This window comes from Hyla sarda, chromosome 3, assembly GCF_029499605.1.
Source record: "Hyla sarda isolate aHylSar1 chromosome 3, aHylSar1.hap1, whole genome shotgun sequence".
Classification (NCBI taxonomy): Eukaryota; Metazoa; Chordata; class Amphibia; order Anura; family Hylidae; genus Hyla; species Hyla sarda.
The window spans coordinates 317,488,860-317,510,264 of record NC_079191.1 but is presented as its reverse complement, the minus strand read 5'-3'; the positions used below and the strand labels follow the sequence as shown (position 1 = coordinate 317,510,264).

The 21,405-nt window shown below is 43.6% G+C and overlaps 1 long non-coding RNA gene across 1 annotated transcript in view; it reads left to right on the top strand.

Annotated features, from left to right (window-relative positions):
• Positions 1–18,551: 18,551 nt before the first annotated feature.
• The window catches only part of LOC130360783 (uncharacterized), a 29,956-nt gene continuing 27,102 nt past the window's right edge, over positions 18,552–21,405 (top strand). Inside the window, exon 1 of the long non-coding RNA XR_008890792.1 lies at positions 18,552–18,583. This is a non-coding gene — a long non-coding RNA (uncharacterized LOC130360783). The remainder of the gene's footprint in view (positions 18,584–21,405) is intronic.

Genomic DNA, 21,405 nt, shown 5'->3' with positions numbered 1-21,405 from the left:
AAGACGGTGAAAGCGGGGTCAACCCGGGGTAGACCTCCACACAGGACAGTGTGGCAGCACCTCTCGGGTTGGTAAGAAGCCAATCGGTGTCTTTGTTACAGTTAAATTGTTATTTATATAAGTAATTTTATAAATAAAGCTGTGGCCGATTCCCACCCACGGAAAAGTTAAATTGTTGTTGTGTCAGTTATTATTTAATTAATTATTGTAATAAGGGGGAGGGGTAGTTATAGCCGGCTAGGAGCTAATTGGGTCTCAACAGTCTGGAGGGGCAAGCTGTGCATAACTAGCTTGCCCCCTGACTGGTGAGCAGTTAAGGGGTTAAGAAATGTACAGGCAAGGTTTTTTAGCCCCCTCCCCCGCCTGTAAAACTTGCCAGTGGCTACAGTGGTATGTCCCATGGGTAGGGGGGAAGGAGTGCACCAATCAGGGGTTTAATAGTTTCCCGGGCTTTCAGAGGCCCTCCCCTGGGTATTTATAGCTGTGGTGCCTCCCTTCCCCCCTCAATCTGCCCAGGACCCGGAGTTTTGCCCTCCCTCCCTCCCTTTTTGTATCTCTGTTTATTGTAAGTCACAGCTTGGCGGTAAGAAGACGGTGAAAGCGGGGTCAACCCGGGGTAGACCTCCACACAGGACAGTGTGGCAGCACCTCTCGGGTTGGTAAGAAGCCAATCGGTGTCTTTGTTACAGTTAAATTGTTATTTATATAAGTAATTTTATAAATAAAGCTGTGGCCGATTCCCACCCACGGAAAAGTTAAATTGTTGTTGTGTCAGTTATTATTTAATTAATTATTGTAATAAGGGGAGGGGTAGTTATAGCCGGCTAGGAGCTAATTGGGTCTCAACAGTCTTGATATGACATTGTTTCTTGCCAAGCAGAATCTGGCATCGTGTGATGAGTCTTCATTGAATAAAGGGAACTTTCTTGAGATGGTTGAGATGCTTTCCAAATATGATTTAGTACTGAAAGAACACCTAATTAGATTAAAGCGGCACACCTGTAAACCTAACCGGTTTCCTATCTTTCTCCACAAACTCAAAATGAGTTTATAAGTGCCCTGGCAAATCATGTGGTAAAGAAGAAGAAGATTGTAATGGTCATAAAGTCTGCAGAGTACTGCATCATGGTTGACCGCACACCCGATGTATAACATAAGTGATCAGATGTCTTAAGTGATCAGATACTTACAAATCAGCAACAGGAAAGTTAAAATAAAAGACGTTTTTTAGGATTTTTTTCTAAAAAGCTGCTGACCTCAGTTCTGACATTCTTTAAAAACTGGGAAGGGATGGAATAGACATAACGATGTGTCACTCTCAAGGTTATGATAATGCTGCTACTATGGCTGAAATTCATGAAGGTTTACAATCCATTCTGAAGGAAAACACAGGAAGGCTATTTTTAATGGATGTGTCAACCATTCCCTTAAAGTCGTACTCTGCCCCATCTTATCCCCTATTCAAAGGATAAGGAATAAGATGTCTGATCGCAGGGGTCTGGCGAGCAGTCATCTTATCAAAAATGCAGTCACCTAGTCAAAAATGCAATCCAGCAGGCACTTTTAGGGTGTATTCACACAGGAGTCCATCCGCAGCGTATCTGATGCTGTGGATGCGCTGCCGGCACACACAAAGTTATGGCAGAGTGAGCTCCCTGCTGCTGCTGCTGCTGGTGACTGTGGATTTCCCGCTGGCAATCATGAGCTGATACACAGAGCTACTGCAGCAGCCGCAGGGAGCTTGATCTGCCATAAATCTGTGTGTGCTGGCAGTGCATCTGTGGCATCAAATATGCTGCAAATGCGCCCCCGTGTGAATAAGGGAGAATGAAGAATATGGAATTGCGGTAGAGAGAAGAGCCAGGCTCAAGAAGAGGATGGCAGGGGAATTGGTAAGAGATGCTGGACAACAAGTCTACAAGAAGAAAATAAGAGGGCAATGCTTGAGGGCATTGATCACTTCCATTTTGAACTCCACACCAGGCTGTTCAAGCAAAGAGTCTCATATCTGCCGCTGAAGGAGAATTAAAGATGCCCATTCCAAAACTGACCCTTTTCTATGATGAGGTATCCAAGATTGAGCTGTTAATAGAGATATGACAGTTGAGAAGACACCTTACAGCAACAAAGACTGACCTAGAAGAAGTCAAAGATTAGTCAGCACTACAAGTTTTGACCTTTATAGCTTAATAGGATTTCATTGAATTACTTCCATATCTTTCAACGCTTAAACTTGTAAAAAAAACTATGTTCTACAATGGGCCGGTCTAGGATTTTCGATCTTACACTGTTGTCAGTTGAAAGCAAATTAGTAGAGAAGGCAAGGGAGAAGACAATTAGGTAATACTTCTTTTATTCACTTTTCAATGCACCCGGGTTTTGGCCTTCTGATATTATTTTGGCGCAACCAGCCTCATCCAATCATAGCTCCTCTCACACTTAACTGTCATATGCTGTTGGTTGGACACACACCCCTCAGCACTCCAGGCTGCACTTCCTGTGTTTGGGCTTCGGTCCAAAGTCTGTGTATGAGATGGGGGGAAAATGTGCTCTTGAGCATTTTTAAGCACAAATAAAACATAGAAAACTTTTTTTTTTAAACAAAGTATATTAGAAATATTTTTTATTTACCATAAGGAGTGCAATAGCAAAAATTAGTTTTAATGAGAGTTACCCTTTAAGTGTGGTAAGAGATTCAGGTATAGAAGCCACGATGTCTTCCAGCTCAGAGACTCTGTGCTCAGCCTGCGCAACCTTGTCTCTGAGGTTTTGCATGTCCTGCCTGAGGAGCCCCACATGTATTTTAATCTCCTCCATCTTGCCAGTGAGGGAGGTTTTGTAGGCTTGAATAGCCTGTAGGAGACTCCCCTGATGTAAGGTCCCGTGCCTCTGCGCTCTTCTCTGCTGGCAGCTGATTTCTCTGTGCAGCAGGAAAAGGAGGCCGTACTGCAGCATAGCCAGCTCTATCCTTCCTCCTGGAATGTGCAAACTCTCATACCCAGTCAGCCGCAGAGCGGTCCTGTCCCGGCTTGGATCTTGCTTGGGGGGCATCTCCCTTGCCGGATCACTGCGGTCTGGAAAGACAGGATGCGGTGTAAGGATGGGCAAAATGCGGTCTCAGAACAGGAGCGCTTAGACCATGTGTCCACTCATTTGAAGCTCCAGCCCAAACTCCCCAGATCAGTTCATTTTTCTGCATAGAAGTCTTTCTGAATTCTTCTTTTAAGCCAGAAAACCAGGTATCACAGGAAAAAGGGTATTTTGAGGAGAATTATCTGCTTGCTTGTAAATATAGTCTCATGTACCTCTCTCAATTTAGAAATTTTCATTAACATCAACTAAGCAATAATACAAATGAGTCAAGGTATCGTAATTCTTCTCCAATGCTTTGGAAGCCATAAATAATCTATGATAAAAAGATTTTAAGCTTTAGGACTTTTCAATCCAACCGTATTCCAGTGCATCTTCTCATTCAATACAAAAAGGAGATCAGGGTACTATATTTAACTTTCGGTGGGCAGTGCATCTAGCATGGCTGCATTTTAGTTTGGCTCCGTGCCCTCCGTGTCCTAAAGCTTAACCAAGACTACCTTTATCCACTGGGGACAGACCCTACAGTATCTTACACCTGGCTGAGGACCCTGTGTGTTCCATACAGCCACCTGAAGCCAGCCTGGTGATGTGGCATATCTTTATTTCAGCAGGGGCATCTGGCTGTGTGAGGGAGGCTGGTGCCTTCTTGGATTTCTCCTTGTGGATCTGCTGATGGCTGGCACCCCTCTTATGGCTTCCAATGCCCACCTTCCTGTACCCTCCAAGTTCTTACCTGTCTTCTGTGCCTGGGAACAATAGCAGAGACCTCCTCAGTTGTTGCTCGAGGGCCAGGTATCCTCTCTTTTGTTGGAGCAGGCTTCCATTCAATCCCTGCATTGTCCACTCCCCTGCACTGCTCTCTACCAGGCTGAGGACCTTCCCACCTTCTATTACATGTAGTGCTATTATTTAGCAGCACAGAGCACCTCTATCATTCCTGCAGTTCTCTATTGCACTGCCTATTTTGGGGACTTTTCTGCTAACTCTCTGGGACAATTGTTACCCTTTCTGACCACTGGAGGGTTCCAGAGCACCATCATATGACTCCAACTATGGCATAACTCTGTGTTCTGTGATTGATCTGCCCTTGCTCCATTGTACCGGTGTGTTGACAAGAGTCTTTCTGTACTGTTCATTTTTCGCCTTATTGCCCTTTTTTCTGATAATCTTAAAAAATAAAAAATTAATTCTGCTTGTTGCAGTGTTCTCCGCCAAGGACATTCTACAATGCTATGCACAGTTAACAGCTGTTCACTCATATTGCTGCTCTATAATGTAAAGTATATTTTTCCTTTCACCACTCCTTAGCAAATCTTCTAATTGCCAGGGGAGCTGTACCTCGCTCCCCTGTAACATTCGAGTTAACCTTCATTGTCGTCATGGACAAATATTTCACAAATTCTTAGGGACTTACTCACTTATCTTACATGTCAACCAGATAGACTAGCTCCTCTTCATCCATACCTCTCACTCAACAAATAATGAAACAAGCAGTCTAAGGCCATGCTCACATGGCATAAAAATGTGCCGAAAGTCCACACCGACATTCTGCACATTTCAATAATCCAGTGGGCACTAGGACCCCTTGGAAATGCGCCGTCTGGGGGTCAATTTCTGAGATATTTTAAGTTACTAAATTGGCCCATTGACAAAAAACACAAAATGTGTCCCTAGCCAAATGGACTGAGGACATACCAAACATTATCGAGTAGCATAGGTTTGCTATCAGGATTTCCTCCTGCTCTGGACAGTCCCTGATACGGGCATCAGTTGTCAGCAGAGAGCACTGTGGACAAGACAAAAAAGAAATTAAAAAACAAAATAATTTTCTCTGTAGCAAACAGCTGCTAAAAAGTACTGGCAGGATAAAGATTTTTTTAATAGAAGACATTTAAAAATCTGTTTAACTTTCTGGCACCAGTTGATTTAAAAAATATATTTTTTTTCCACCCGAGTACCCCTTTAAGATAGATCTCTTTACGTCCATCTGTTAATTAAATAAATATGTGGAGAAAAGGGTGATTTCCAATTGGGTTGCCAGTAAGTTGTTTCCAACTTGTCCTAAGCACCTTTTATTTTTTACCCAAGGAACATAAGACCTTGAATTTCCCCTCGGACGACCTATTGTCTCCAGCGTGGGATCCCTTACTGAACCAATCTTCAAGTACCTGAACTAGTTATTACATCCTTTGTTACAGAATTTTCCAGCCCTAGTTAAAGACACTAACATGTTTCTTATGGTGCCTGAAGATGTGATTTGGCAGGACAACTGTATTTTTGCTTCTTTTGACATAGAAAGCCTTTACACTAGCATTCCACATAAGATGGCAGTAGAGTGTATTAGAGAATGGTTGTTAAAATCTGATCTTATATGGTGAATTTTGTGGGGGGATGCTCCATCTTTTGTTTTATTAAACAATGCTTTCCAATTTCACTGTACCTGACATGCCCTGTAGCAAATTTGTATATGCCTGTTCTTGAAAATAATTTTTTTCTCCATCAATAATCCTGGGGAGGGTCTGCAGAGGAGTTTTATGAGTTTGTTCAGTTCTTAAATAACGCAAATGACATGAACTTGTGTCAAGCTCTACGGAACTGGAGTTCTTGGACGTGTTGATTGAGTTGGGGGCGGGGGGAGCTTGCAGACGGTTTGATATCAAAAGCCGACTGTGGGCCATGTCTTGCTTAAATTTTTGAGCTCGTACCCCCAATACGCATGGACAATTTTTGCGGTTACGCAGAATTAATAGCACCAAAGAGGGCTTTGAACTCTAGTCCTGGGAGTTTTCAACAGACTGTTAGCCAGCGGTTATCCAGATAATGTGTTGGGAAATGATTTTTAAAAAAAGGCTCCAGTCATAATGGAATGGAGCTCCTGACAAAGGCTAGTGGAAGAATAAATGCAAAAAAAAAAAGTTTACAGTATTTAAAAATTTTTGGGCCTTTAAGTATAGCCCCAGCCCCAGTACCATTAAAAAAATATTATTATTATTAATAATAATAATTTTAAATAATTGGTACCTAAGTCAGAAAGATCTGGTACCAATTATTTATGGTGTATAAAGGGTTAAAAATTAAGGTAATATACTTACCAGCCGTGTGAATCCAGGTAGAAAAAACAGACATGGCCGCACATCCACAATTTTGTATTTTGATCTAATTGCTTCTCAGCATCATTTCAAAAATAACAGGTTGTTAGTATACATTTTGATCAAAAGGTACAAGCCCACTCGCCACATCAAGGCCACCTATTAAGAGTGGGTCCCTAACGTCCCTAGCATAAAATGGCGTAGCACTGGGTGGCGTTCACCACCGCTGCGACACCAGTGCCCACAGGGGGAACGACCCACTGGCAGAGCGGCCCCAATGCCACTCAAACCAGTCTATGGGCCGCACCCCCCCGCAGACACGGCGCCGTGTGAACAAGGTGTAAAAGCTCACTTACCATGTGCTCCCAGTCAGTAAGTAAGTAAATGTTTTTTTAAATTCACTAAATCTTGTTACACATCTGTCTGGTAACATCACATCCTGAGATTATTTAACCGGGCTCTGTCGCCTCCAGAGGGTATGGTCTGAAAAAGTATGCCTAGTATACGAAACAGATGGAACTACTTAGGTCTCCAGTATCCACGTTGTACTTTTTACCACAACTACATTAAAGTAATCCCTGTTTTGCACCAGACTTTGGTGAGTGCCATCCATCTTTTCCACTTTGCTGTTATTTTTCACCTTGCACAGTGAATGTTGTGGTTGTAGTTCTCACATGGCATGCCCTGTATAATACCTTGTATTACTCTTACAAATGAAAGCATACCTGTCATATAAAAGACAAAAAAATGCTTATATATGTTTCTCACTAGGTCATACAGATTATTTACATTACTTTTTTATGTGTTTACCTTTTGTGTTTGAAACTTGCAATATAGGAAAAATAAAAGCAGACAAAAGCGCAAAAACATGTGCCGTTACTCTGGTAGAGCAGGGGTTACCAATAGCAACAAGATAAGTACTGCTCACCTTGAGATGTTATGCTTAGAGCACAACACCTTTTGTAGCTTGATTACCCAATCCCTGGGTATGTGGTCAGGGTGCTGCCTGGATCGTACCCGTCGCTGGTGTAATACAGGATGGTCAGGGAGATCTCAAAGGAAACTGCAATCTGCAGAGGAAATGGTGATCCTCCTGGCGCTCACCTGATGATCATGGAAGAAACCGATCAGGACAATAGAGATTAATAATTGAAATAAAAATCCTTTATTCATAGCCCTGTGGACTATGCGTTTCATGGAGTGGGACCCCCTCTTCACCAGAACCTTTTGTGTTTGGCTCACAAATCCCTCTGTTCTGTTGCTCACTCATTCTGACATCCACTGCTCAGGAAGGGGTGTGTCTGAGGTAAACACTGAGCTTGCCTTCACTGAACATGCATTCGCTTCCTCCATGAGTCTGCTGTGCGGTGCTTGGTCTCTTCATCCAACAAATTCAGGCTTCTTTGTAACTCCATTCTCTCTGTTTTCAGACAGGAGTCTAATAGACAGGACAGGGGTGAGCATAGAGAAGTCCTAGTCCAACCCTCACTTCCTGGACATTGTTCCAGGCCGTGCCTGAGCTGGGACAGAGGTAATACTGCAGCCGGCCAGAACCATGTTCTGGAAGGTATGGGGACCCCTGTGGGGACCCCTCTTTTATTTATAAAGCCATAATTTCGATTACAAGAGATACAAATTTGTTATAAAGTATATTACAAGGGTAATGTTTTGCCAAGATATACAACATATAAAAGTTTTCTGTTCTGACAGTCTCCATTTAAATAACAAAGTATGTTCCCTCTAGTAGTGGCTAAAATGATCCAGAATGATCTTTTAAATACATTTAGGCAAATGATTTGGAATTCTCTATAAGTAAAGAAGGCTGAAAGCACTGTAAATGTACTATAGGGATTTAGTCAGTGCTCATTTTTTAGCTTAAAAAAACAAAGCAGTGGTTAATCATTGACATCTCCTTTCAGCTGAAACTAGACAGTTTGCTCTGAATTCAGGCATACAGCAATACGTCTTGCCTTTATTTTAAACCTGTATGTCCTTACTAGGCATTAAAAGTTAAAATGTTAAGGTGTTTTACTAGTAGCTACAATTTAGCTACACAGAGTTAAAAAAAAAAAGCGTAATACACACAAAAGATCAATTCACATTTGACTTAAACTCTCCCATACTGTTTCTTTTGGCTTAAAGAATAAAAAAGGAAAGGAAAGTGGAGAGAAATTAAATAATGGAGAATGCCAGACACAGAATTGGAACGGTCAATGTGATATAATCTGGAGAAATCGTCAGAAACGCAGTTCTCTGTTCTCATTTTCACTATAGAAACAGACAAGGCTTCTGGAGAGAAAAAGCTTAGGGCCAGACAGATTATCATTCTACTACTAAATGTGCAACTGCACCTGAAATTTGGTGTATAAAATTTGGTGCATAAATCAATCTCATTCAAAACAGCTAGGTACCCTATCTATCAAACTGTCATGGAAAATACAGATATATGTATATACACTGCTCAAAAAAAATAAAGGGAACACTTAAACAACACAATGTAACTCCAAGTCAGTCACACTTCTGTGAAATCACACTGTCCACTCATTAAGCAGCACTGATTGACAATCAATTTCACATGCTGTTGTGCAAATGGAACAGACAACAGGTGGGAATTATAGGCAATTAGCAAAAAACCCCCAATAAAGGAGTGGCTCTACAGGTAGTGACCACAGACCACTTCTCAGTTCCTATGCTTCCTGGCTGATGTTTTGGTCACTTTTGAATGCTGGCAGTGCTTTCACTCTAGTGGTAGCATGAGACAGAGTCTACAACCCACACAAGTGGCTCAGGTAGTGCTGCTCATCCAGGATGGCACATCAATGCAAGCTGTGGCAAGAAGGTTTGCTGTGTCTGTCAGCGTAGTGTCCAGAGCATGGAGGCGCTACCAGGAGACCAGTACATCAGGAGATGGGGAGGAGGCTGTAGGAGGGCAACAACCCAGAAGCAGGACCGTTACCTTTGCCTTTGTGCAAGGAGGAGCAGGGGTGCACTGCCAGAGCCCTGCAAAATGACTTCCAGCAGGCCACAAATGTGCATGGATCCACTCAAATGGTCAGAAACAGACTCCATGAGGGTGGTATGAGGGCCCAAAGTTCACAGGTGGAGGTTGTGCTAACAACCCAACATCGTGCAGGACCCTTGGCATTTTCCAGAGAACACCAAGATTGGCAAATTCGCCACTGGCGCCCTGTTCTCTTCACAGATAAAAGCAGGCTCACACTGAGCACATGTGACAACGTGATGCCGTGGAGAATGTTCTGCTGCCTGCAACATCCTCCAGCATTACCGGTTTGGCGGTGGGTCAGTAATGGAGTGGGGTGGCATTTCTTTTGGGGGCCGCACAGCCTTCCATGTGCTTGCCAGAGGTAGCCTGACTGCCATTAGGTACCGAGATGAAATCCTCGGACCCCTTGAGAGACCATATGCTGGTGCGGTTGGCCCTGGCTTCCTCTTAATGCAAGAGAATGCTAGACATCATGTGTCTGGAGTGTGTCAGCAGTTCCTGCAAGAGGAAGGCATTGATGCTATGGATGCCCACCCTTTCCCCAGACCTGAATGAGATTGAGCACATCTGGGACATCATGTCTCGCTCCATCCACCAACGCCACGTTGCGCCACATACTGTCCAGGAGTTGGCTGCCACCTAATCAGGAGCATGCCCAGGCGTTGTAGGGAGGTCATACGGGCACGTGGAGGCCACACACACTACTGAGCCTCATTTTGACTTGTTTTAAGGACATTACATCAAAGTTTGATCTGCCTGTAGTGTGCTTTTCCACTTTGATTTTGAATGGGACTCCATATCCAGACCTCCATGGGTTGATAAATGGGTTAAAACTACTTAAGGTTAGTTCATATCTAACACACAAATATACATTGCCATAGACATTATATTGTATTTTGGGAGCAAGTGTTATCCATTGTGTCCGTTTGTACCATTTAAGGATAAATATGCCACAAAGGAAACAGATTGTAGGACATACTTTTTCCCACCATACACATTAAACGCAAATCCACAATGGGATGAAAGCCAGACAATCTTGGCCCACTATGGTAGATGTGCAAGTGATGTGCAAAACTGTCCCTTTTTACCTAAGGGACAGCTGCCTGAACTCAGGGGTAGCAAAGCGCCATGTGTGGCGGAAACCCAAAAGTACCCATCACCCTGAGCAAACCATCCCCACAGGATACAGGGCAAATCCTTGAAGAAAATCTAAAGCAATCAAAAAAAGACTTGAGACTGTGATGGAGGTTCATCTTTCAGCAGGACAGCCAAAGCATGTTAATGTCCTAAAATCGCCCAGTCAAAGCCCAGACCTAAATCCAGTTGATCATCTATGGCAACTTAAAAAATTGTTGTTCAAAGTCTGTTTCCATCCAATCTGACTAAGCTTCATCTTTTTTTAGCAAAGATTAACGGACAAGCATTTTCATCTGTAGATGTATGAAGCTGAAAGAGAGATACCCCAATAGACTTGCAGCTGTAATTGCAGTGAATGATGATTCTATCAGGTATTTACTTAGAGTAGTGAATACATATACAGTGACATTGTACGAAGAAAGGGAATGGATGGATCACTCACTGTGCCGGTATAAAAGATATCTTTATTCTTCAATCTTTAAAATTTGTCTCATGTCGAGATATGGAACGCAGACCGGTGGGGGGTTGCGCAGGGACGCGAGAGTACAGAGACTACGGCTCCGTTTTGTTCCCGGAGGTAACTTCTTCCAGTCTCCCTCAACGGTCTACAGTGATCCCTCAACTTACAATGGCCTCCACATACAATAGTTTTAACGTGCAATGGTCTTTTCTGGACCATTGTAACTTGAAACCAGACTCAACATACAATATGTAAATATGTAAATGTATCAATAGCTGGAAGAACTGACCAATCAGAATGGACATTTCACTGGTAAAACACCTGTATTACTGAAGCATATGCACTCACTGGCTGTCTGGTAGCGCCCCCTACAGTACAGAGGTATTACAGGATCTGTACTACTCTTTACCTGTGCCACAGTTAGCTGCTCCTTTGGACACCAAGTAAGGGCGGCTCCAGTTTACTTTTTTAGGACACTGTGTGTACTGTACAGAACCCAGAGAAGCTTCTGTCCTCTACATAGGCAGTGATTTACAGCTCCCAGCAGCTTCTTCTTACTTTTATATCTAAGGACTTTCTTTATCTATATTAGTTATCTACTTATTTTGTTTAATCCTCACTTTTTCCTATTATTTTCCTATGACATTTTGGTGGCTTCAGAACCAATTACCAGGTTTCCATAGAGTTATGGTCTCAACATACAATGGTTTCAACATACAATGGTCGTCCTGGAACCAATTTAATATTGTAAATTGAGGGACCACTGTACATCCAACAGATATCAACATTTAGGTTCTCATTATTGTTTGTGTCTCAATGAAAGGTATTTTTCACTTTTAAAGTACTATACATGTTGTGTTGATCATATGGTAAAAGTATGTTTAAGTCTATGTGTGGTCGCTAAGACGTGGTGTGTATATAGACTGGTGGGTGTTGTGACTATGGTAAGAGTTTGTGATGCCAGAAGTGTTAACCACTAAACTCCAAGGATTAAAGTGGTTGCCGGATAAGGAATATCACAAATATAAGGTTAGAGAAACCACTTTTGAACTTTACTTCAGGAATTACAACAGGGTAATACCCACAAGACAGTTCAGTTTTATCGCAATTTTAGCTAAAGGATGCTATAAGAAACCACAGTTGTTGTTTTGGCACTCTGGGACTTGCAGTCCTCTTTAACTAAGATGTGACTTGACTGGTCTGAACTTGACCTGGACAGACTTGACTGACCTAGCCTTGACTTGACTGACTGACTGAGACTTGACTTGAATTAGACTTGACTTGGGAGCTGACTATCACTGACACTTGCTACTTCACTTGTTGAATCCAATGTAAGGGCTTACTGCTAGGGTGGACTTATATGGACCGGAGTGGCCAGATGATCTTCACTCACGTAATCCTTTTCTTTGGCAATGTGGCCTGACAGCTCTCTTGACACTTATCCCCAAAGCTGACTTGAACTTGACAGACGGACTATCTGGTGAAGGCTGATGGGCAAAAATGCAAAATGGGCAAAAAGTCCAAGGGGGTGAATACATATACAAAACACTGTACTGATGAAATTCAACATCAACCAATTGTTGACTCCTTCTCACAGCTCTGCCCGCTGACTGAACTCGGTCGGTGAGCAGAGCTGAGGGAAGGGGACATTAACCCCTCCTCTGCTGGCTGCTATTGGTGGGACAAATGGCAGCACTCCTGGTGGGGGGACGGGATCGCCACCTCCCCCCTAGCTACAGGGGGTCATTGTCACGGGATGCCTGCTGAATGATCGCGGCGCGTGGCGGGGACTCAGGTACACCCTGAGTCCTTAACTACCAGGGGAGCGAGGGCGTACCTTTATGCCCTGGGTCCCTAAGTGGTTAAACTGGGGAAGATTATGTGTCTTGTAAAGGGAATGTGTCTTTAGAAAATGACCAAATGACTGTGTTAAAAAAAAAAAAGCAAAACGCTGCAGGCTGGAATCAGCTTAAAAAAGAAAAAACACCAATCCTGCATCACTGTTGTTCTAATATACCCCTCTAAGCCAGCTGTATTTTTATTAAGTAAATTGTTAAAGAGGTTAAATAGCACTACAGTGATTAGAATAGGTCACATAACAGTGGGTGAGATTTGTCAAAACCTGTGTAGAGGAAAAGTGGTGCAGTTACCCATAACAACCAATGAGCAATCTGATTGGGTGCTATACGCAACTGATCAACTTTTCCTCTTCACAGCTTTTGATAAATCTCCCCAACAGTGAGGCTTCCCTGCGACCCTGTTCTCTCACATTATTCAACTCCTTACCCCCTTGGTTCCTCATCCCTGTAAGCAGCCGGACGGCTTATCATCCTTACATGGCTGCCTATGGAGGAGCATGTGACAATACACTTTACGTGCCTTCTTCATAGCAGTGCACTGCGCCCAAGCAAAGAGTGCAGGCACAGTAAAGAAGGTAGAGTGACATGAATAGTCAAGGGCCTCTCCATAGACAGCCTTGTATAGACTATTAGCTGCTTGGTTGCATACAGGGACAAAGGACCAAGCAGGAGCAGAGCGCACTGAGAGAACAGGGCTGCAGGAAACCCTTACTGTAATGCTATATTAAAAAAAACATGCAACAAGGTGGGAAACCCCTTTTATATGATACTGCAGCCAATCACCAACCTCAGCTGTCTTTTTGGTCCTGTGAGTCCTGAGGTCAATGATTGACTTTAACACCACATAAAAAATGTTTTAACCAATGTGCCCAGGTTGCCTGATAACACACAAAAAAAAAAAAAAATCATACATACCTCCCTAACAGCCTCCGGTATCGATACCGGTCTCCCTCAGCTTACCCAGTCACTGACTCAGGTGGCACATCGCTGTGGCCAGTGATTGGCTTAGTGGCGCTGCTACTTCATGTCTGTTGCTCCATGAAGGGGAAGTTTAGAGGAGACTGAGCACTGATTATGGACAGGGCCGGACTGGGGAGGAAAACCAGCGCTGGAAATAATTGAAGACCAGCCCCACAGCATTGCGTCAGTCATCGGTAGCCACACCTAGATTTATCACTATCCTACAGTACACTAATATAATATATATATATATATATATTTTTTTTTTTTATTTCCTCGATATATATTTCGAATAATTAAATTGCGACTGTATTTCACTTTGCTGGAGCAATTTATATATGTGTCAATTTCCCATGCATTATAATACTGTATATGTCTATATAAGCCAAACATTTACCAAGTAACAATAGTATGGGAGGAAAGGAAATATTACCATCACACTGTAACTGACCAAGTCCTCTATACTTAGGCTAATATTAACAATAATGACACTATAAAAGGAGGAATATTATCACCATACATAGTACCATCATACATACGGTTACTGGGCAAATCCTGTATACTGAGACCAATATTACCAATAATATAAGTATACAAGGAGGACTATTATCACCATACATATTACCATCATACTGTTACTGACCAAATCCTGTATACTGACCAATATTACCAATAATAATACCAGTAATAATACCAGCTCCTGGACAGTCTGTGGTGCATGGAGCGAGACATGATGTCCCAGATGTGCTCAGTTGGATTCAGGTCTGGGGAATGGAGGATCTCATCTCAGTAGCTAATGGCAGTCAGGCTATCTCTGGCAAGCACATGGAGGGCTGTGCGGGCCCCCAAAGAAATGCCACCCCACAACATTACCGACCCATCACCAAACCGGTCATGCAGGAGGATGTTGCAGGAAGCAGAACGTTCTCTACTGCATCTCCAGACTCACGTCTGTCACATGTGCTAAGTGTGAACCTGCTTTCATATGTGAAGAGCACAGTGCGCCAGTGGCGAATTTGCCAATCTTGGTGTTCTCTGGTAAATGCCAAACATCCTGCACGGTGTGGACGTCGTACCCTCATCCCACCCTCATGGAGTCTGTTTCTGACCATTTGAGTGGACACATGCACATTTGTGGCCTGCTGGAGGTCATTTTGCAGGGCTCTGGCAATGCTCTTCCTGCTCCTCCTTGCACAAAGGCAGAGTTAAGGGTCCTGCTGCTGGGTTGTTGTCCTCCTACGGCCTTCTCCATGTCTCCTGATGTACTGGCCTGTCTCCTGGCAGCGCCTCCATGCTCTGGACACTACACTGACAGACACAGCAAACCTTCTTGCCACAGCTCGCATTGATGTGCCATCCTGGATGAGCTGCACTACCTGAGCCACTTGTGTGGGTTGTAGAATCCGCCTCATGCTACCTCTAGAGTGAAAGCACAGTCAGCATTCAAAAGTGACCAAAACATCAGACAGGAAGCATAGGAACTAAGAAGTGGTCTGTGGTCACCACCTGCAGAACCACTCCTTTTTTGGGGATGGCTTGCTAATTGCCTATAATTTCCACCTGTTGTCTGTTCCATGTGAAATTGATTGTCAATCACTGTTGCTTCCTGAGTGGACAGTGTGATTTCACAGAATTGTGATTGACTTGGAGTTACATTGTGTTGTTTTAGTGTTCCCTTTATTTTGTTGAGCAGCGTATAAGCTCTATACAGGCACATATGCTCTGCAGACCATAGATTACATACAGTTACATCAGGTGATGTCTTCTCCAACTGGAGTCGTTCACTTTCCTTTTTCTTTTCCATCCGGCCCAGACCGTCATCAAGTTTTCTATCAGCCACAATTCGTCTCCACAAAACCTGCCAGACAAAGATTTTAAACTGCGCACTTTTTCAGCACTTATAGTGCTCTATACAGTAATAATAACCCTCTTAGTGTCCTACTCAGTAGAGTGGGTAGAGGTATGGGTTGGGGTTGAGTAGGTAGGTTCCCCCCTCCCCTCATTATGCTCCAGTAGGTTGACAGGTCCCTTCATATGGTTTCCCCCATTATGGATGTGCCCCAAATAGGTAGGTCCCCGTGTAGATAGCTTCCCCTTGTAGGCAGTAGCAGTCTCTCATAAGTAGGGTTTACTCCCTGTAGGTAAGTCCCTTTGTAGATAGTAGCCTAACTGCATATAGTTGAAGCCCCCAAATTTAATAGTAGCAGCAGCCCGCTTTAGGTAGTAGTAATAGCAGAAGCCCCCTTTAGGTAGTAACAGCAGTAGTCCCCTTAAGGTGGTAGTGATAGCAGGAGCCCCCTTTATGTAGTAACAGCAGCAGTCCTCTTTAGATAGTAGTGATAGCAGGAGCCCGCTTTATGTAGTAACAGCAGCAGTCCCCTTTAGGTAGTAGTGATAGCAGGAGCCCCCTTTGTGTAGTTACAGCAGCAGTCCCCTTTAGATAATAGTGATAGCAGGAGCCCCCTTTATGTAGTAACAGCAGCAGTCCTCTTTAGATAATAGTGATAGCAGGAGCCCGCTTTATGTAGTAACAGCAGCAGTCTCCTTTAGGTAGTAGTGATAGCAGGAGCCCCGTTTATGTAGTAAAAGCAGTAGTCCCCTTAAGTTAGTAGTGATAGAAGGAGCCCCCTTTATGTAGTAACAGCAGCAGTCCTCTTTAGATAGTAGTGATAGCAGGAGCCCGCTTTATGTAGTAACAGTAGCAGTCTCCTTTAGGTAGTAGTGATAGCAGGAGCCCCCTTTATGTAGTAACAGCAGCAGCAGTCCCCTTTAGATAGTAGTGATAGCAGGAGCCCCCTTTATGTAGTAACAGCAGCAGTCTCCTTTAGGTAGTAGTGATAGCAGGAGCACCCTTTATGTAGTAACAGCAGCAGTCCCCTTAAGGTAGTAGAGATAGCAGGAGCGCCCTTTATGTAGTTACAGCAGCAGTCCCCTTTAGGGAGTAGTGAAAGCAGGAGCCCCCTTTATGTAGTAACAGTAGCAGTCTCCTTTAGGTAGTAGTGATAGCAGGAGCACCCTTTATGTAGTAACAGCAGCAGTCCCCTTAAGGTAGTAGAGATAGCAGGAGCGCCCTTTATGTAGTTACAGCAGCAGTCCCCTTTAGGGAGTAGTGAAAGCAGGAGCCCCCTTTATGTAGTAACAGCAGCAGTCCCCTTTAGGTAGTAGTGATAGCAGGTGCCCCCTTTATGTAGTAAAAAGCATTAGTCCCCTTAAGTTAGTAGTGATAGCAAGAGCCCCCTTTATGTAGTTTCAGCAGCAGTCCCCTTTAGTTAGTAGGGATAGCAGCCCCTTAGGTAGGCAGGCAATCCTCCCCTGTCCCATCTCCTCCCCTTTTCTCTCTATAACTTAGTATAGTGTTTCTCAACCAGGGTGCCTCCAGATGTTGCAAAACTACAACTCCCAGCCAAAGGCTGTCCAGGAATGCTGTAAGTTGTAGTTTTGCAACACCTGGAGGCACCCTATTTGGGAAACACTGGCTTAGTAGCTTTCATGTAAAATTAAAACAACAAAAGAAAACTCACCTTCCTACCGCGCCTACGCAGAGCCGTTCTGTTTCCAGTCTGCGTCCAGGCCGCACAGGACACCTATGTCATGGCACTGGCAGCGCAATCATATGACATCATCAGGTAGCCGGCAACGTGACAGATGCTACGTGCTGCCTCTGGATGCGCAGGTACTGGGTTGAGTGGCGGTGCTGGGAGCCTACAACTCATAGCTCCGCCTCTCTGTGGCCACTTCACACAAGGTCCTGACTTCATGTCAGCACCTTGTGTGAGTGAGCAGACACTGGGTGTACCCTCCCGGCCCACTGTGCGGTTGGCCTACCGGGAATTTTCCCGGTAGTCCGATAGGCCAGTCCGGCCCTGATCATGTGGGAGCGATTATTAACCAGTCTGCAACCACTGGTAAAAAAAATAAAATCTTTTGACATTGTATGCAGCAAGGCCAAGTGGGGACACCAGAGTGTGGACAATGTAAAGTGTTTTTTTTTTTATGTAAGTCCATAATATTAACTTTAATTACATGTGCAACACCCACATCTGAAACTAGTAAAGAGACGTTCAGAATACGGTGAGACCTTAGCCATAGATTCAAAGAAAAGATAATATTACTTAACATTCAGATTTTCTAACATTAGTAAATTTCCTATCTAACAAAGATTGAACCTAAATGATTTAACACGTAAAGATGCTCATCCTCGCATTTACCACAAATAGCAACACCTTCCCCCATTGCATTTTACAGTTCTTTAAAATTAGTCACCTGTGCAAAATCCCAAAATGGTTTATCCACATGTCCCTGCTGTCCTGACCACGGTCCCTTACACAGACACAGAGTTTAAAACATGATAATTTTATTGGCATATAGTCTAGAAAAACTTGGAATAGTTTACTTTCATAACCTATGACTGGGTTGCCAAAGCTTTTGGAATCAAATAAAAGCCATAAAAAGCAAGGAATGGGTAAAATATAAAACCCCAACGAGCACCTAATAAAGTGTTATAGTGAACTACTTATACATGTGTTCTTAACGCTCTAGAAATGCCGCACTGCTACATCAGGGATTCCACTGACACATTTTCAGATGTACAATAGATTTTAAAGCAAACTTGTTTCCTCAGTACAAGAAGCAGTTAGTTATTTATAAGTTATAGTTATACGTTTTAAGTTATAGTTTTATTTCAGATGTATAAATTGCTATAAGTGCAACTTCGGCTTTTAACGGCCCAAGGTTCAATAGGGGCCCATGGCAGTCCAAACCAGACAAAGGATTTCATCTACTGATATTCTGCCCTTTGGCAGTTTGCAATGACTTGCACAAAATTGCAGCTTATTCCATGATTTGGGGGAAAATTGTGGTAAGGCTGCAGCTAAACGGCCATTCTCCAAAGTTATAACAGGCCTTCAGGAGTTTCCGTGACATCATAATCACATGTCAAAGGTCCGGCAGTGCTCCAGAGTGGGGGAAGAGAGCTGTGCAGGTAGGTAGTGAGAGACATAGGAGGTCTTGGTTGTTGAGATTCCCATAAATCAGTGTTTCCCAACCCTTTTCCGCTCGGGGAACTCCTTGGAAAAGAAATTTCCGTTGGGTACTCCTACCGAATTTGACGAGAAAAAAAAAAAAGGGGGGGGGGGGGGCGGGGGGGAACAGCCGCAATGCACAACATCAATTTAGCTGTTGGCTATGTAGATTACAGTGCAGCTTTATAAAGCAACTCACGAGTGACGTCTTCTAAAATCAGCGTTGTTCCCTTCTCTTCTCCGGGTCATCATAACGATTTCTTCCAGCCACCGTTCTTCACTGTTAAACCAGCAAAACAAACCTATTAGGCTCCACACTTTTCCTGCATCAGCCTCCAGATTCTCCTTTTACAAGTGAAGAGGAATATAGGGGCGTAAAGGGGTAACAGAGGGTTGTAGAATAGTGTACATGGCATGTAGAGGAGTGTACATGAGTGAGAGAGGGGTGTTGAGGGGTGTACATGGTTGACAAGGGGGCGTAGGGGGTGACAGAGGGGTGTACATGGGTGTAGAGGAGTGTGCATGGATAACAGAGGGGTGTTGAGGGGTGTACATGGGTGACAGATGGTAGTAGAAGAGTGTACATGGGTGACAGGGGGGCATAGGGAGAGAAAGAGGGGTGGACAGGAGTGACAAGGTGGTAACAGAGGGGTGTACAGGGGTGACAAAGGGACAGAGGGGTGAATAGTGGAGGATGGACATTGGTGATGGAGGTAGACTGGGGGGTGGTAAGAGGGGTGGTGAACATGGGTGACAGGGCGGACAAGGTGGACATGGATGACAGGAAAGTGGACAAATGTGAAAAGGGGTGACAAAGTGGGGTGGACAGTGGTGACAGAGGGAAGAGGGTGCAGTACCTTAATTAAGCTGAGCTGTTTTTCAATGTCCTTCTGCAGGGGGCTGTGAAGATGGTCCAGGGGCTGGGAGGATGGTCTGGGGGGCTGGGAGGATTCTCCTGGGGCAGGGAGGATGGTCCGGGGGCCGGGAGAATGGTCCTGGGGCTGGGAGGATGGTCTGGGGGCCGGAAGGATGGTCCAGCGCACCATCCCCATTGCATATATTCCCTTCCCGGCCTGCATGCTGTGACTCACTCCCGTCGCCACAGGGGGAGGGGAACGCTGTGTGCGCAGTATGCACATACACGCAATGCGCATGCAGGCTTCACTTCCAGGATTCACATAGCATTTCTATGAGACCAGTAGACGGAGGGTAACATAAAATTTATTTACAATAGATCACTTTGGTGATCCAGTAATACCCTATATTTTCCATATAACTTATTAAAATGTTGACTATATTGTTTATTCAAATTAAGTGGTTTAAAATCTTGGTCTATTGACCGCTGTAAGTGTTTTTATTGTGGGTGCAGTACAGTGCTTCCGAACGATTTATGATTTGCTATGGCTGCAGTACAATAGCTATATCATTTGAGAATTAGACCATAGTTTAAAAGCCTTAGCCTAACACCATGCCCCCGTCAACATGTTTCACCACTAGTCGTTGCTTTGTCAAGAGGTAATGGGCTAATGTTAGCCCATTACCTCTTGACAAAGCCACGTCTAGTGGTGAAACATGTTGAGGGGGGCATGGTGATAGGCTTTTAAACTGTGGTCTAATTCTAAAATTATATAGCTATTGTACTGCAGCCATAGCAAATCATAAATTGTTCGGAAGCACTGTACTGCATCCACAATAAAAGCACTTATACAGCTGGAATAGGCCAAGATTTTAAACCAATTTGGTGTGAATAAACAATAAAGTCAACATTTTAATAAGGTATATGGGAAATATAGGGTATTACTGGATCACCAAAGTGATCTATTGGAAATAAAAGCCGGAATTCAAAGGCGCGCAGGCCGGGGCGGGAGATTTAAAAAAATAATAATAAATTGCCGGGCCTGACAGAACCCTGGTTGGGAATCACTGTCCTAGATAGAGCAAATGGAGCTGGAAGGGGTGAGAAGGGGTCTGAGAGCTAGTAGGAGGGGATCAAATAAATGATGATGTCATCCTGTAGTCCACATGAAGTCAGAGTATGACTTGGGATCACATGGCCAAATTTGAGTAATAAAACACATACATGTAGCTGCACTGGAATAAAACTAATGGCGTTGTTTGACTAGTGATGGTGAGTGTGCATTGACTAGTGATGGTGAGTGTGCATGATATAGACAAAAAATAAATAGAACACTGAAGTGCTTCTTTAAAGTCATCCATAATAAGATTAAGAATTTCACAAAACAATAAATAAGGATGCTTGAGTAGGCAGAAAAGTGATCAGGAAACTGGTAAGTTTAGTATAAAAACAACAGCCACACTCAACAGAGGCATAGCTAGGTATTCCTGCAGGCGAGGCTAAGATTCAGTTTGGTAGACAATTGGCAACTTATGGTGAATCATGGTTCTCACTCATCATAGCAACATGAGACCTCAGGCTAACTCCATTTGCCATGCCCCTTCATTTACCATTTATTGTTACTGAATCTTTATTTTTATTTTTTAAGTTGTAGAATGAAGGGGAATTATGAAGGGTCCCATACGATTTTTCATAAAGGAACTCTGCTGCCATCTACATTGAAACATAGAATGTGTCGGCAGATAAGAATCATTTGGCCCAGCTAGTCTGCCCAATATTCTGAATACTATGAATAGTCCCTGGGGGATATTTATCAAAGCTGTCTATGTCCCGCATCAATATAGACCAAAATACAGAGGGTTAGGCTGGTCTATTGTGTGTTTAACCCCTTAAGGACCAGGCCATTTTATACCTTAACCCCTTAAG